We start from the raw sequence: 16,403 nt of genomic DNA, 5'->3' as shown, positions 1-16,403 counted from the left end.
TGCTTCTTGGATGGATATTCAGGTTATAATCAAATTGCAGTAGATCCAAAAGATCAAGAGAAAACAGCATTCACATGTCCATCCGGAGTATTTGCATACAGAAGGATGCCATTTGGCTTGTGCAATGCACCTGCAACCTTTCAAAGGTGCATGCTCTCAATTTTCTCTGATATGGTTGAAAAATTTTTGGAAGTCTTCATGGATGACTTTTCAGTATTTGGAGACTCATTCAGCTCCTGTCTTGAACATCTAGCACTTGTTCTAAAGAGATGCCAAGAGACCAACCTAGTTTTAAACTGGGATAAATGTCACTTTATGGTGACTGAAGGAATTGTCCTTGGGCATAAAATCTCGAACAAAAGAATAGAGGTGGATCAAGCTAAGGTAGAGGTAATTGAAAAACTACCACCACCAGCCAATGTTAAGGCAATCAGAAGCTTTCTGGGGCATGCAGGATTCTATAGGAGGTTTATAAAGGATTTTTCAAAAATTGCCAAACCTCTAAGTAATCTGCTAGCTGCTGACATGCCATTTATCTTTGATAAGGAATGTCTGCAGGCGTTTGAGACTCTGAAAGCTAAGCTGGTCACAACACCAGTCATCTCTGCACCAGACTGGACATTACCATTCGAATTAATGTGTGATGCCAATGACCATGCCATTGGTGCAGTGTTGGGACAGAGACATGACAAGCTTCTGCATGTCATTTACTATGCCAGTCATGTCTTAAATGACGTACAGAAGAATTACACAATCACAGAAAAAGAGCTGCTTGCAGTGGTTTACGCTATTGACAAGTTTAGATCCTATTTAGTAGGATCAAAAGTGATTGTGTACACTGATCATGCTGCTCTTAAATATCTACTCACAAAGCAGGATTCAAAACCCAGACTTATCAGATGGGTGTTGCTTCTGCAAGAGTTTGATATAGAAATAAGAGACAAAAAAGGGACAAAAAACCAAGTAGCAGATCACCTGTCCCGAATAGAACCAGTAGAAGGGGCGTCCCTCCCTTTTACTGAGATCTCTGAAACTTTTCCGGATGAGCAACTCTTTGCCATCCAGGAAGTGCCATGGTTTGCAGACATTGCAAACTACAAGGCAGTAAGGTTCATACCCAAAGAGTACAGTAGGCAGCAATCAAAGAAGTTGATCACGGATGCAAAGTACTATCTTTGGGATGAACCATATCTCTTCAAGAGATGTGCAGACGGAGTAATCCGTAGATGTGTGCCTAAAGAGGAAGCGCAGAGGATCCTATGGCACTGCCATGGATCACAGTATGGAGGACATTTTGGAAGTGAGCGAACAGCAATAAGAGTCCTCCAATGCGGCTTCTACTGGCCTACTCTCTATAAAGATTCCCGAGTGTTTGTACTTAATTGTGATAGTTGCCAAAGATCTGGTAATCTGCGTCACAGTTATGCCATGCCTCAACAAGGGATCTTAGAGATTGAGTTGTTTGATGTATGGGGTATTGACTTCATGGGACCTTTCCCACCATCATACTCAAACACTTATATTCTGGTGGCAGTGGATTATGTATCCAAATGGGTGGAAGCTATTGCAACACCCACTAATGACACTAAGACAGTGTTAAAATTCCTCCAGAAACACATCTTTAGCAGATTTGGCACCCCTAGAGTACTAATCAGTTATGGGGGCACTCATTTTTGCAATAAACAGCTCTATTCTGCTTTGGTTCGTTATGGAGTTAGCCACAGGGTGGCCACTCCATATCACCCACAGACTAATGGGCAAGCTGAAGTCTTAAATAGAGAACTCAAAAGAATCCTGGAACGGACTGTAATTAACCGTAGAAGGGATTGGGCAAGAAGCTTGGATGATGTTCTGTGGGCATACAGAACAGCATTCAAGACCCCTATAGGGACCTCTCCATACCAGCTTGTGTATGGAAAGGCATGTCACTTGCCAGTGGAACTGGAACATAAGACCTACTGGGCAACCAGATTCCTGAACCTTGATGCCAAGTTAGCTGGAGAAAAATGATTGCTCCAGTTAAATGAGCTAGAGGAATTTAGACTCAATGCTTTCGAGAATGCAAAAATATACAAAGAGAAAGCAAAAAGATGGCATGATAAGAAATTGTCATCCATAGTCTTTGAGCCAGGGCAAAAAGTTCTGCTATTTAATTCTAGGCTCAAATTATTCCTCGAAAAATTGAAGTCCCGGTGGAGAGGTCCATATGTGATCACAAGCGTATCACCATATGGATACGTAGAACTTCAGGATAATGATTCTAATAAAAAGTTCATTGTTAATGAACAGAGAGTCAAACATTATCTTGAAGGCAACTTTGAGCAAGAATGCTCAAAACTGAGGCTTGATTAAAGCTCAGTAATAGTCCAGCTAATGACAATAAAGAAGCGCTTGCTGGGAGGCAACCCAGCCATTTACAAAATTTATTTGTTAATTAATTGATTTTTACAGGTATATGTCAAAGTATCTTCAAGGTAAAATAGCAATTGCTTGAATTTACAAAGCTACAAGGAAAGTTGGAAGCTCACTGGCGTGAAAAAGCCAGTAAGAAACAGTTTAGGCGTTGAAACGCCCAAAGGAAGCACCCACTGGGCATTCAACGCCAGTGAGGGTAACCTTCTGGGCGTTTAACGCCAGATTGACAGCGTCCTGGGCGTTCAGAAAAACGCCCAGTGACAAAGGACTCCCTGGTGTTCAACGCCAGAAAGAAGCAACAGCTGGGCGTTGAACGCCCAGGAGAACCAACAATTGGGCGTTGAATGCTCAAAACATGCAGCGTTTGGGTGTTTAACGCCAGGATGGTGTGGAGGAGGTAAAATTCGTTTTTCTTTACAAATTTTCTAAATTTTTATGTTTCAATTCATGATTTCTTGCATAAACATGTTTCAAAAATGTCATCCTTCAAATCAAAATAGTTTTCTAAGAACCCTAATTTCTAAAATCCCTTTTTCAAAAATACCAAATACATCTTAATACATAAAAACAAATCTTTTTTCCAATCCAATCCAACTCTTTTTTTTTTTAAGTTTTTCAAAACTCAATTATCTTTTTAAATACTTTTTCAAATTAAAAATTCAGATTTATTTTTTTTATATCAATCATATCTTTCTATTTTTAAATTATATCTTTTTCTTATCATATTTATCTTTTATAAATCATATCTTCTATCTTATCTTTTTCTTATTTTCGAAATTCCCACCCCCTCCCTTTATATCCACTTCGGCGCCCCTCTCATCATTCACCATTCCACACTTGCTCTCCTCATATCTCTCTCCTTTCTTTTCTTTTGCTTGAGGACAAGCAAACCTCTAAGTTTGGTGTGCTTATCCGTGATCACAAAAACATACTCATTTTGATCATGGCCCCTAAAGGAAAACAACCCACCCCAAGAGGCAAGAAAGAGAGTATTCCAAAACCACTTTGGAATCAAAGGAAGTTCTTGACTAAAGAACACTCAGACCATTACTACAAAATAATGGGTCTAAGATCAGTGATCCCGGAAGTCAAATTCGATCTGAAAGAAGATGAATATCCAGAGATCCAAGAACAAATTCGAAACAGGAATTGGGAAATCCTAGCTAATCCTGAAGCAAAAGTGGGAAGGAATATGGTTCAAGAGTTCTGTGCTAACCTGTGGTAGACAGACAGGCAAAGAATAATTGGAGCTGCCCTCTTTGACCATCGGACCTTAGTCAGAGGAAAGATTGTTCACATCCATCCTGACAAAATCAGGGAGATCTTTAAGCTTCCTCAACTGAAAAATGACCCAGACTCCTTTAATAGGAGAATGATGAGGGTAAACAAAGGCCTGGACAAGATTCTAGAGGATATATGCATTTCTGGAGCCAGGTGGACCACCAGCACCACTGGCATCCCAAATTAACTCAAGAGAGAAGATCTCAAACCAGTTGCCAGAGGCTGGCTGGACTTTATTGGGTGTTCTATATTGCCCACCAGCAACCGTTCTGAAGTTACTGTTAAAAGAGAAGTGATGATTCACTGCATCATGTTGGGAAGAGAAGTAGAAGTTCATCAACTAATCTCGTGTGAACTCTACAAAATAGCAAACAAGAACTCCAAGGACGCCAAATTGGCCTATCCAAGCTTAATTTCTATGCTCTGCAGAGATGCCGGAGTAAAGATAGGAATAACTGAGTATATTTCAATTGAGCGGCCAATCACTAAAATATCAATGGAAAGACAACAGCTGAAGGATGATCCAATCAAGAGGAGAGCACAAGAATTCCTCCCAGAACTTCCTCAATTCGAATATTGGGAACATCTTGAGGCATCTGTTTCCAAGTTGCAAGAAGTTATGAACCAAATAAAGGAAGAACAGAACAATCAAAGTAGCATGCTTTGCAAATTACTTAGGGAACAAGAAGAGCAAGGGCGTGACTTAAGGGAGCTGAAGTGCCAGAAATTAATCCTTGAAGGACCAAGCACCCCACAGATCAGAGGAACATCCACTTCCCAAAATACAGGTTGTTAAGTTCTAATTTTAGCTTTAACTGTGTGATAGTGTTCTTATAGTAATTTACCTTAGAAGTTATACAGTAGTAGTAGTAATTAGCATATCTATTCTGGTTTTATTTCCAATTAAGTTATAATTTATTTTTCTCATCATCATCAAACATGAATAAAATAGTAGATAATTAGAATAAAGAAGTAATTTATATTTTTCGAGTTCTTAAATAATAAAAATTATAATTAATTATATGTGGTGGCAATACCTTTTGTTCTCTGAATGAATGCTTGAACAATGCATGATTTGTATCCTGAATTTTACGAATGTTGGCTCCTGAAAGAATGAGGAACACGAAAAATATTATTGATGATCTGAAAAATCATGAATTTGATTCTTGAAGCAAGAAAAAGCAGTGAAAAAAATATTTCTTACAAGAAATCATTGGATCAAGAAAAAGAAAAAAAAGACAATAGCCCTTAAAACCAAAATGTAAGGGTGAAAAGGATCCAAAGCTTTGAGCATCAGTGGATAGGAGGGCCCAAGGAAGTAATTCCAGGCCTAAGCGGCTAAATCAAGCTGTCCCTAACCATGTGCTTGTGGCATGTAGGTCCAAGTGAAAAGCTTGAGACTGAGTAGTTAAAGTCGTGATCCAAGGCAAAAGAGTGTGCTTAAGAGCTCTGGACACCTCCAATTGGGGACTTTAGCAAAGCTAAGTCACAATCTGAACAGGTTCACCCAATTATGTGTCTGTGGCATTTATGTATCCGGTGGTAATACTGGAAAACAAAATGCTTAGGGCCACGGCCAAGACTCATAAAGTAACTGTGTTCAAGAATCAACATACTACACTAGGAAAATCAATAATACTATCGGAATCCTAAGTTCCTACGGATGCCAATCATTCTGAATTTCAAAGGATAAAGTGAGATGCCAAAACTGTTCAGAAACAAAAAGCTACTAGCCCCGCTCATCTAACTAAAACCCGAGCCTCATTTGAAACTCTGAGATATTATTTCTTCTCAACTTCTTTTTATCCTATTTTATTCTTCTAGTTGCTTGGGGACAAGCAACAGTTTAAGTTTGGTGTTGTGATGAGCGGATATTTTATACGCTTTTTGGGGGTAATTTCATGTAGATTTTAGTATGTTTTAATTAGTTTTTAGTAGAATATCATTAGTTTTTTTGGCAAAAATCACATTTCTGGACTTTACTATGAGTTTGTGTATTTTTTTGTGATTGCAGGTATTTTCTGACTGAAATTGAGGGAGTTGAGCAAAAATCTGATTTAGGCTGAAAAAGGACTGCTGATGCTATTGGATCCTGACCTCCCTGCACTCGGAATGGATTTTTTGGAGCTACAGAAGTCCAATTGACGCGCTCTCAATTGGGTTGGAAAGTCGACATCCAGGGCTTTCCAACAATATATAATAGTCCATACTTTGCGCAAAGATAGACGACGTAAACTGGCATTCAACGCCAGTTCCATGTTGCAGTCTGGCATCCAGCGCCAGAAACAGGTTACAAGTTGGAGTTCAACGCCCAAAACACGTTACAACCTGGCGTTCAACTCTAGAAACAGTCCAAGCACGTGAGAGGCTTAAGTCTCAGCCCCAGCACACACCAAGTGGGCCCCAGAAGTGGATTTCTGCACCAATTATCTTAGTTTACTATTTTCTGTAAACCTAGGTTACTAGTTTACTATTTAAACAACTTTTAGAGACTTATTTTGTATCTCATGACATTTTCAGATCTGAATTTTATACACTTTGATGGCATGAGTCTCTAAACTCCATTGTTGGGGGTGAGGAGCTCTGCAGCGTCTCGACGAATTAATGCCATTGTTTCTATTTCTCCATTCAAACGTGTGTGTTCCTATCTAAGATGTTCATTCGCGCTTAATTATGAAGAAGGTGATGATCCGTGACACTCATCACCTTCCTCAATCCATGAACGTGTGCTTGACAACCACCTCCGTTCTACATCAGATTGAATGAGCTTCTCTTAGATTCCTTAATCAGAATCTTCGTGGTATAAGCTAGAATTGATGGCGGCCACTCTTGAGGATCCGGAAAGTCTAAACCTTGTCTGTGGTATTCCGAGTAGGATTCAAGGATTGAATGGCTGTAACAAGCTTCAAACTCGCGATTGCTGGGCGTGATGGCAAACGCAAAAGGATCAATGGATCCTATTCCAACATGATCGAGAACTAACAGCTGATTAGCCATGCTGTGACAGAGCATCTGGACCGTTTTCACTGAGAGGATGAGAGGTAGTCACTGACAATGGTGACACCCTACATACAGCTTGCCATGGAAGGAACTTTGCACTTTGGAATTGAATTGAATATTATGTTACAGGAATTCAGAAGACAAAGCATCTCCAAAACTCCAACATATTCTCTATTACTGCATTACAAGTAATTAATTCACGCTCTTTTATTTTTCTAATAATTCAAACTGATAATTTTAATTGAAATCCTGACTAAGAATAATAAAATAAACATAGCTTGCTTCAAACCAATAATCTCCGTGGGATCGACCCTTACTCACATAAGGTATTACTTGGACGACCCAGTGCACTTGCTGGTTAGTTGTGCGGATTGCAAAAGTGTGATTGCAATTTCATGCACCACCATGTCACCTGCACGTAAATGAACTGGATCAGTAGAGAGGGAGCTTGTTTCTTCCTTAGATGACGGTTCAGGTTCGTCCTCAAAGAGGAGTCGCCGACGCCGAGCTTGCCTTATACGGGAAAGAGTTCTTTCAATTTCAGGGTCAAATACTGGCAAGCTTGGATCAGGAAGTGAACGCGTCATTTAACGAAAGAAACGTACAACTCATAGTGAAAAAATAAAATAAAATGCAAATAAATAAATTCTAATTAATAACTTTAGCACTCTATTGCAACTCCCCGGCAATGGCGCCAAAAATTGATGCGGCGAAAATTGGTGAATTAAAAATTATTAAAATATATTCGTTTCAAGTATAGTTCTTAACTCACCAAAAATCCACTTATCAATTTAGAAAGGTGTCACAAGAGTTTAAAATTAAAATACTGGGAGTATGAATCTCAGGTCGTCTCCCAACGAGTTGCAGAAAAGTGTGCTATTTTATTAATCAGATGTTTTCAGAAAGGTTTGAGTTGAGTAAACAGGAAATAAAATTGGAGAATTTGAATAATGTAAATAAAAGCCTTGACTGAGAGTTGATTAGTTGGAAGCCCCATTATTGTTGGATTACTCTCTAGATTGATTGATAATTAAAGGTTATCCTGTTTAGTTATCTCTTACTAGGTAAGGGAAAGTCAAACAAGTTGGAATGCTATGTCCGTTCACAAGTTGCAACCCACTTAATTAAAAGGGATTGGTGTTAGTGACTAGAGGGCAATCCAACAATAAACCCAATTACAATCTTTCTTTTAAGCCTTCCAACTCAAGGGTTCCTTTCAATCAACTCCCCATCAAGTTAGGGAACTACTCACTCATTGTGAATGTAAAATTCATAACATATGAAAGGGAATTGAAGAAAGACATTGTAAATAAAAATCAAAATAATCAATTAAAAATAAAAATAATCCTTGTATTAAATAATTCTAAAAATATTCCAATGGTAAAATTAACAAAGCAAAGAACTTGGAAGAGTAAAGCCAAGTAAAGAAAACGAACTAGAATGACGAAGTCTTGATGAGGTAATAACTCTTCTCAGTATCCCAATGCAAAAAGTGGTAGAAAAATAAAATCCTAAGAACTATCAATGTCTCAAGAGAGAAAACCTAGAGAAGGAGTAAAAACTAGATCTAAAACTAAAACTGTGTAGAATGAATTGTTGTTCTGGTTTCTGCATGTTCTCTGGCTCTAGTCTGCTGTTCTGGGCCAAAAACTGGGTCAAAATAAGGTCCAAAATGGCCCCCAGTGAATTCTGCAGATTATGCAGATCGCGCTCGTCACGCGATCGCGTCATCCACGCGGACGCGTCATTCGTGTTTTTCCCTGCTACGCGGTCGCGTCGTCCACGCTTCCGCGTCACGTGTGCTTTTCCAATCCACGCGGTTGCGTGAGCCATGCGGCCACATCACTTTCGCTGGTTATCTCCTCACTTTCTCATGTTCCTTCCATTTTTGCAAGTTTCATTTCCAATCTCCAACTCATTCATGCCCTATAAAGCCTGAAACACTTAACACACAGATTACGGCATCGAATGGAATAAAGGAGAATTAAAATGCATAATTAAAAGTCTCTAGGAAGCAGTTTTCAATCATGTAATAATTTCAGGAAGGAAATATAAATGTATGCTAAATTAATGAATAAGTGGGTAAGGATTATGATAAAACCACACAATTAAACACAATATAAACCATAAAATTGTGGTTTATCAGTCGCTTAGGAAAGGAGACTTCCCACAGCCATGAAATTTTTACCCCATTGCATTCCTCTTCGATTACCTCCCCTTCTTGTTCAATCCTCCCCAATTCTTCAAGCACTCCTTCAATTTCAATAAGCTCAACTTCAATTTCCACTTGTGCTTCCAAACCTTTCCTCATCCCGCACTCTTCAATTGAGGTAGGTTCTTGACATTCATCCACAAAATTACTTTCGTTGTAGCATGAGTGTGGTAGCCATGATGGCTTGATGATGCTTGATCAATTCTTGTTGCTCATTATCATCCAAGGGAGGTTGTGATGGAATAGAAGGCTTATGATATGGGAGAAAGTCTTCATATATGTGGGTTGGTTCATAAGGGTAAAGATATTGAGGTGGTATATATGGAGGTAGTTAGTCAAGGTGATTATGGGAGTGATGTGGGGGTGATGGTGGTTCATAAGATGGGTTGTGAGATGGATATGGAAGTGCATCCCATGGAGGTATTTGGTGATATAGTGAGGCTTTAGGGTGTTGTGGTTGAGGATAATGTTGAGGGTAGGTTTCATAGGAATATGGTGGATGCTATGCACCATAGGATGAATGATCATAGTGGTATGGAGGAGGAGATTTCCGTGAGGATTGACCATAAGAATGTGGCTCCTCCCTCAAATGATAACTCAACCCTTGGTGCACACCATCATTAAGCTTGCCATTTTCTACAACATCATAACAACCAAACTCCAAGCCAAAGTGGTGATAGCTCATAGAGAAAAATAGAAAATAAGAACAAAAGACATCAACTAACGAAAGAAACAAAATCTTAATTACTAACAAAAATAAACAAACAACCCAAAAAGTATCTATTCACACTATTCACATATTCACAACAACCAAAGTCATAGCACTCATTACACTAGTCCCTGGCAACGGCGCCACAAACTTGATGAATAAGATTTGTGCCGGTTTAGAATTTCTCAAAACAAGAATCACTTTGTCGGTTGCATAATCTAAACAGGCAATTAAATCCCATCAATCAAGGTTTAAATCAAATAAAAATAATCGAAGTAATTAAACCTCAGGTCGTCTTCCCTAGGAACTAGTGACAATAAGTGAAAAATTTTGGTTGTGAAAAGCAAGGAGTTTTCAATAATGAGGCAAACAATTAAAGGAATAAAAGAACAATCAAAATTAGAATTAATAAACTAATAAAGGAATAAAAAACTATCTATGTAATATGGACAAGTAATGCTTTAAAATGATGGAAATGTGGTTCAAAACATAAATGGAACCTTGACTTGGGATGCGTTATGGAATTCCTTCCTTGTCATAACCACAACTATGATAATTGTAATGGATTAATCTCACCTAGTCAATCCTTAAAATCGAAGAGTAAGTCAAGTGAGCATAATTGTTATTAATCCACAAATCCTAGCTAACTTATTAATTACCTTAGTAAAAAGCTAGCATTAGTGAAAACAATAACAACCCAAGAATTGTCACTAAATGTCGGACATTATGATTCTAGTATTCCATAAATTCATTTTCTCAAGTCAAGGAGTGAAAATTTACTCCATAATCAAAATTGGCATTTCATCAAACACATAGTAAGCATATTCATAAAACATGGCAAAATTATAAAAATACTCAAAACTATGAACAACTAAGGAACAAAATCAACAATGACAAATGAACAAACATAAAATAACTACTAAACATCAAATCATTAACTAGAAATTAAAATTGCAAAAGCATATATCACTACTAGAATAAGACTTTTTCGGATGAAAATTTCAGACAAAACTAATTCCGTCTGAATGACTTTTTAATTTTGAACAAATTTGAGACAAAATTTCAACAACTTTTAGTGGAGACATTGGAATAAGGTATTCTATCCTAAATTTGTCTAAATTTTATCCCAAATTTTGGTGCCAATTTTTTTTGGATGGCACCAAAATTTTCATACAGATTAACAACACATTTTAGAAAAAAACTATAACTCGTTCGCATTCCATCTGAATATGCCTAATAATTTCAGACAGATTTGGAACACATTTTGAAAAATGTTAAGTCTATCACAAATTTGTCTATAATTAGTCTTAAATGCTTTTACTATAGCTAACCCTTCGAAGTAGCTAAATATTTTCGATAAATTTGGGACGAAAATAACATCATTTGTAAATTCCGTTTGAAAGTGCATCAGTTTTCAAACAAATTTCAAATATTTATTGAAAATTTTTAACATTCGGTATAAAAATATTGTTTATATTTTAAATTAGTCTATGATTTGTCCCAAATATTTTTAGTATTCCAAAACAAAGTTTCTTTTTTGTAAAATAACCTTAATTATATATAACTTATAAAAGGTACATTTTTTTTGTTTCTAAAACTCAATTCCAAAATCTCTTAATCAAAATATGAAATAATCATTATACTAATTAATATTTCATTTATTATACATATTTTTAAAAATGGGATTAATAAATACGTTAGTGCTTATTTAGCACCCGTCTTTTATAAGGATTTTTCACTAAAATAAAATAAAAAAATATTTTTTTCAAAGCCTCATTTTTCAACTTTAATTTCTTAAATATGAATTTATTTTAGATTTAGGGTGAGTCCGCCGCACCCTGGCAAACTTTATAAAAATTATAGAGTTCGCCTAACCCTCGGCGAACTCCTTCTCAAATTATAAAAAAATATCTAACTCAAATTTTTTAGCTTCACAATGGACAATGACAACCATTATCATCGTCTCCAAGGGTACATAGGAGTACACAAAAATACACAGACAACAAGCATGACTTCTTCAACATTGCTGGCGACAATCGCAACCATTATCATCGTCTCCAGAAATACACAGATGCATGGAAATAAGCTATATTTAACAAGAATTATTTTTCATTATAAATAAAAAACTATTTCCCTCATAAAAATATGACTTATTCCTGTGTACTCTTATATATTCCTATGTAATCTGGAGACGATGAAAATGGTTGCCATTGTCCATTGTGAAGTTTAAACATTTGAGTTAGCCATTTTTTATAATTTGAAGAGAGTTCCCCGGGGTTAGGTGAACTTTATAAAAAATATAGAGTTCGTCGGGGTGCAGCGAACTTGCTCTGAACAAAAAAAATCGTATTTAAAAAATTAAAGTTAAAAAATAGGGTTTTGGAAAACAATAATTTTCTTGTTTTATTTCAGGAAAAAAACCTCTTTTATAGCACCTAAATTTTTTTTCCTTTACATAAAAATATTGTTTTTTTAATTTATCCTTTCTTTTTTTTATTAGATTTAATCATATTTATGAGATTTTTTTATTCATTTATTTTTATTATATTTAATATTAAATTTCTAATACTAATTTTTATATACCATGTTATATTTAATTTTTTTTAAGTTACCTAATATTATTTTTTAATTTATTCTTTTAATTATTTACGTTATAATAATTTAAAATTTAATTTTGTAACAAATTTAAGATAAAGTGTATCTAAAAGAATCACATATATAAAAACTTAAAAATGAATTATATCTAATCTTCTAAAAAAAATAAAAAAATATAATAAAAAAATCACATAAAATAAAAAGGTCATATACTTTTTCATAAGATTAAGGTATATTGAAATTAAAAAAAAAATACAAATGAATACATTTCATAGTGTACTTTTTCATACTATTCATTTTGATCTTCATCCTCGTTGTTTTCATCATCGTCCTCATCCTCATCCTCATCCTCGTCTATGTCTTCGTCATCATTTCCAAGTGTCTCATCATCATCATCATCATCATCATATCTTATACTTTTGGTATCTAATAAGTCAATAATAATATTGATGAGCGGATAATTTATACGCTTTTTGGCATTGTTTTTAGTATGTTTTAGTTAGTTTTTATTATATTTTTATTAGTTTTTAGTTAAAATTCAATTTTCTGGAATTTACTATGAGTTTGTGTGTTTTTCTGTGATTTCAGGTATTTTCTGGCTGAAATTGAGGGACCTGAGCAAAAATCTGATTCAGAGGCTGGAAAGGATTGCAGATGCTGTTGGATTCTGACGTTCCTGCACTCGAAGGGAATTTTCTGGAGCTACAAAAGCCCAATTGGTGCTCTCTCACCTGCGTTGGAAAGTAGACATTTTGGGCTTTCCAGCAATGTATAATAGTTCATACTTTGCCCGAGATTTGATGGCCCAAACAGGCGTTCCAAGTCAGCTCAAGAATTCTGGCGTTAAACGCCGGAACTGGTACAAGAATGGGAGTTAAACGCCCAAACTGGCACAAAAGCTGGTGTTTAACTCCAAGAAAAGTCTCTACACGAAAATGCTTCAATGCTCAGCCCAAGCACACACCAAGTGGGCCTGGAAGTGGATTTTTATGTCATTTACTCATTTCTGTAAACCCTAGCTACTAGTTCTCTATAAGTAGGACCTTTTGCTATTGTATTTACATCTTTTGATCACTTTAGATCTTTAGATCATCTTTGGACTTCTAGTTCTTAGATTATGGGGGCTGGCCTCTCGGCCATGCCTAGACCTTGTTCTTATGTATTTTCAATGATGGAGTTTCTACACACCATAGATTAAGGTGTGGAGCTCTGCTGTACCTCGAGTATTAATGCAATTACTATTGTTCTTCTATTCAATTTGGCTTATTCTTGTTCTAAGATATTCATTTGCACCCAAGAACATGATGAATGTGATGATTATGTGACGCTCATCATCATTCTCACCTATGAACGCGTGCCTGACAACCACTTCCGTTCTACAAGCAAACAAGGCTTGAATGTTTATCTCTTGGATTCCTTAATCAGAATCTTCGTGGTATAAGCTAGAATTGATGGCGGCATTAAAGAGTTGAGATTGCAATTGTGCGTACCAAGTTTTTGGCGCCGTTGCCGGGGAATTAAATGTCCTAACTACAGTTTCGCATTTGTTCCCTGCAATAACAGTGCCAAGTTTTGATCCGTCAACAACACCAAGTTTTTGGCTCCGTTGCCGGGGATTGCTTGAGTTTGGACAACTAATGGTTCATCTTGTTGCTTAGATTAGGTATTTTTCAAAATTTTTAATAATGAATTCTAGTGTTTCAAGGTGATGTTCTTATCATCACAAAAGCTGATTGATTCTCATTAATTTAGCTCTTGAATGTAATGTCCTGCTGAAGCTTGGCTAGCCATGTCTAATCTTTTTAGATTGAAGCTTTAGACTAACATTGCATGATTCCTGGAATTCTCATTAAGAATTTTGATATCCTTATTTTTCTTTCTCCACATAATTTTCGAAAAATCCATAAAAAAAATTACAAAGTCATAAAAATCAAAAATATTTTATGTTTCTTGTTTGAGTCTAGTGTCTCATTTTAAGTTTGGTGTCAATTACATGTTTCTGTTCTTCTTGCATTTTTCGAATTCATTCATGTGTCTTTATTGATCTTCAAGTTGTTCTTGATGATTTACTTGCTCTGATCTTTAACTTCTCTTGTTTTGTGTGTTTTGTTGTTTCTCATATGGATTCTTAATTTGTTAGTGTCAGTAGTATACAAACTTCTAACTTTGATGTCTTGCATGCATTGTTTATTTGATTTTAGTTGCATTTTGATTTTTCCTCATCATTAAAAATCCAAAAAAAAATTTAATTTGTGTCTTTTCAAGTCAATAATGCAGAGAATTGAAGATTCAGAACATACAGCAGAAGAATTACACAGAAAAAGCTGGGCGTTCAAAACGCCCAGTGAAGAAGGAAAACTGGCGTTTAAACGCCAGAATGTATACCATTCTGGGCGTTTAATGCCAGGATGGCACAAGAGGGAAGATTTTGTTTTTAATGCAAATTTTTTTCAAGTTTTCATAATTTTTCAAAATCAAATCTTTTTCAAATCATATCTTTTCAATCATATATTTTCAAAATCAATTTCTTTCCATTTTCAAAAATACTTGATTACAATTAATGATTTAATTCAACATTTCAAGTTTGTTGCCTTTTCTGTTGAGGAAGGTTTAATGTTTGAATCATATCTTTTCTTGTTAGCCAAGTCATTGATTTTAAAAATCAAATCTTTTTAAATTGTTTTTCCAAATCATATCTTCTCAATTATATCTTTTTAAAACTATATCTTTTCAATCATATCTTTTTAATCACATCTTTTTCAAAATAGTTTTCAAATCATATCTTTTTGATTTCCAATTTCAAAATCTTTTTCAAAAATTACTTAATTTCTTTCCCACTCTTGGTGTTCGAAAATCAATTACCATTTTTCAAAATTTCTTTTAATTAATTCACTTTAATTTTCAAAAATTTCTTCCCCTCTTCTCACATCCTTCTATTTATGGACTAACATGTGTAATTCGAACTCTATCTTTCTAAGTTCGAATTCTTCTACCTCTTCCTTCTATTTTTCTTTTCCTCTGACACCTCAAGGAATCTCCATACTGTGACATAGAGGATTCCATATTTTCTTGTTTTCTTCTCTTTCATATGAGCAGGAGCAAAGACAAAGGCATTCGTGTTGAGGCTAACCCTGAACCTAAAAGGACCTTGAAGCGAAAGCTAAGAGAAGCTAAAGCACAACTCTCTGTAGAAGACCTAACAGAATTCTTCAGAGAAGAAGACATGGCAGCCGAAAACAACAACAATGCCAACAATGCAAGGAAGGTGCTAGGTGACTTTACTGCACCTACTCCCGACTTCTATGGGAGAAGCATTTCTATCCCTGCCATTGGAGCAAACAACTTTGAGCTTAAGCCTCAATTAGTTTCTTTAATGCAACAGAATTGCAAGTTCCATGGACTTTCATTGGAAGATCCTCATCAGTTTTTAGCTGAATTCTTGAAAATCTATGACACTGTTAAGACCAATGGGGTTAACCTTGAGGTCTACAGACTTATGCTATTCCCTTTTGCTGTAAGAGACAGAGCTAGGATATGGTTGGACTCACAACCTAAAGAAACCCTGAACTCTTGGGAAAAGCTAGTCAATGCCTTCTTGGCAAAGTTCTTCCCACCTCAAAAATTGAGTAAGCTTAGAGTGGAAGTCCAAAACTTCAGACAGAAGGAAAGTGAATCCCTCTATGAAGCTTGGGAAAGATACAAACAATTGATCAGAAAGTGTCCTTCTGACATGCTTTCTGAATGGAGCATCATAGGTATTTTTTATGATGGTCTGTCTGAACTGTCCAAGATGTCATTGGACAGCTCTGCTGGAGGATCTCTTCATCTGAAGAAGATGCCTGCAGAAGCTCAAGAACTCATTGAAATGGTTGCAAATAACCAATTCATGTACACTTCTGAAAGGAATCTTGTGAACAATGGGACGAATCAGAAGAAAAGAGTTCTTGAGATTGATACTCTGAATGCTATATTGGCTCAGAATAAAATATTGACTCAGCAAGTCAATATGATTTTTCAAAGTCTGTCTGGAATGCAAGCTGCACCAGGCAGTACTAAGGACGCTTCTTCTGAGGAAGAAGCTTATGATCCTGAGAACCCTTCAATGGAATAGGTGAATTACATGGGAGAACCCTATGGAAACACCTATAATCCTTCATGGAGAAATCACCCAAATCTCTCATGGAAGGATCA

The 16,403-nt window shown here is 36.0% G+C and overlaps 1 non-coding gene across 1 annotated transcript; it reads right to left on the bottom strand.

The window, feature by feature from the left end:
- Window positions 1-15,840: 15,840 nt before the first annotated feature.
- On the bottom strand, window positions 15,841-15,948 carry LOC112712611 (small nucleolar RNA R71). The gene has a single exon (XR_003157837.1). It is a non-coding gene; the product is annotated as a small nucleolar RNA R71 (small nucleolar RNA).
- Window positions 15,949-16,403: the final 455 nt, after the last annotated feature.

Source organism: Arachis hypogaea, chromosome 1 (genome assembly GCF_003086295.3).
Source record: "Arachis hypogaea cultivar Tifrunner chromosome 1, arahy.Tifrunner.gnm2.J5K5, whole genome shotgun sequence".
In the NCBI taxonomy this organism is placed as follows: Eukaryota; Viridiplantae; Streptophyta; class Magnoliopsida; order Fabales; family Fabaceae; genus Arachis; species Arachis hypogaea.
The sequence above is the reverse complement of the archived record's forward strand: the minus strand, read 5'-3'. Positions and strand labels throughout refer to the sequence as shown.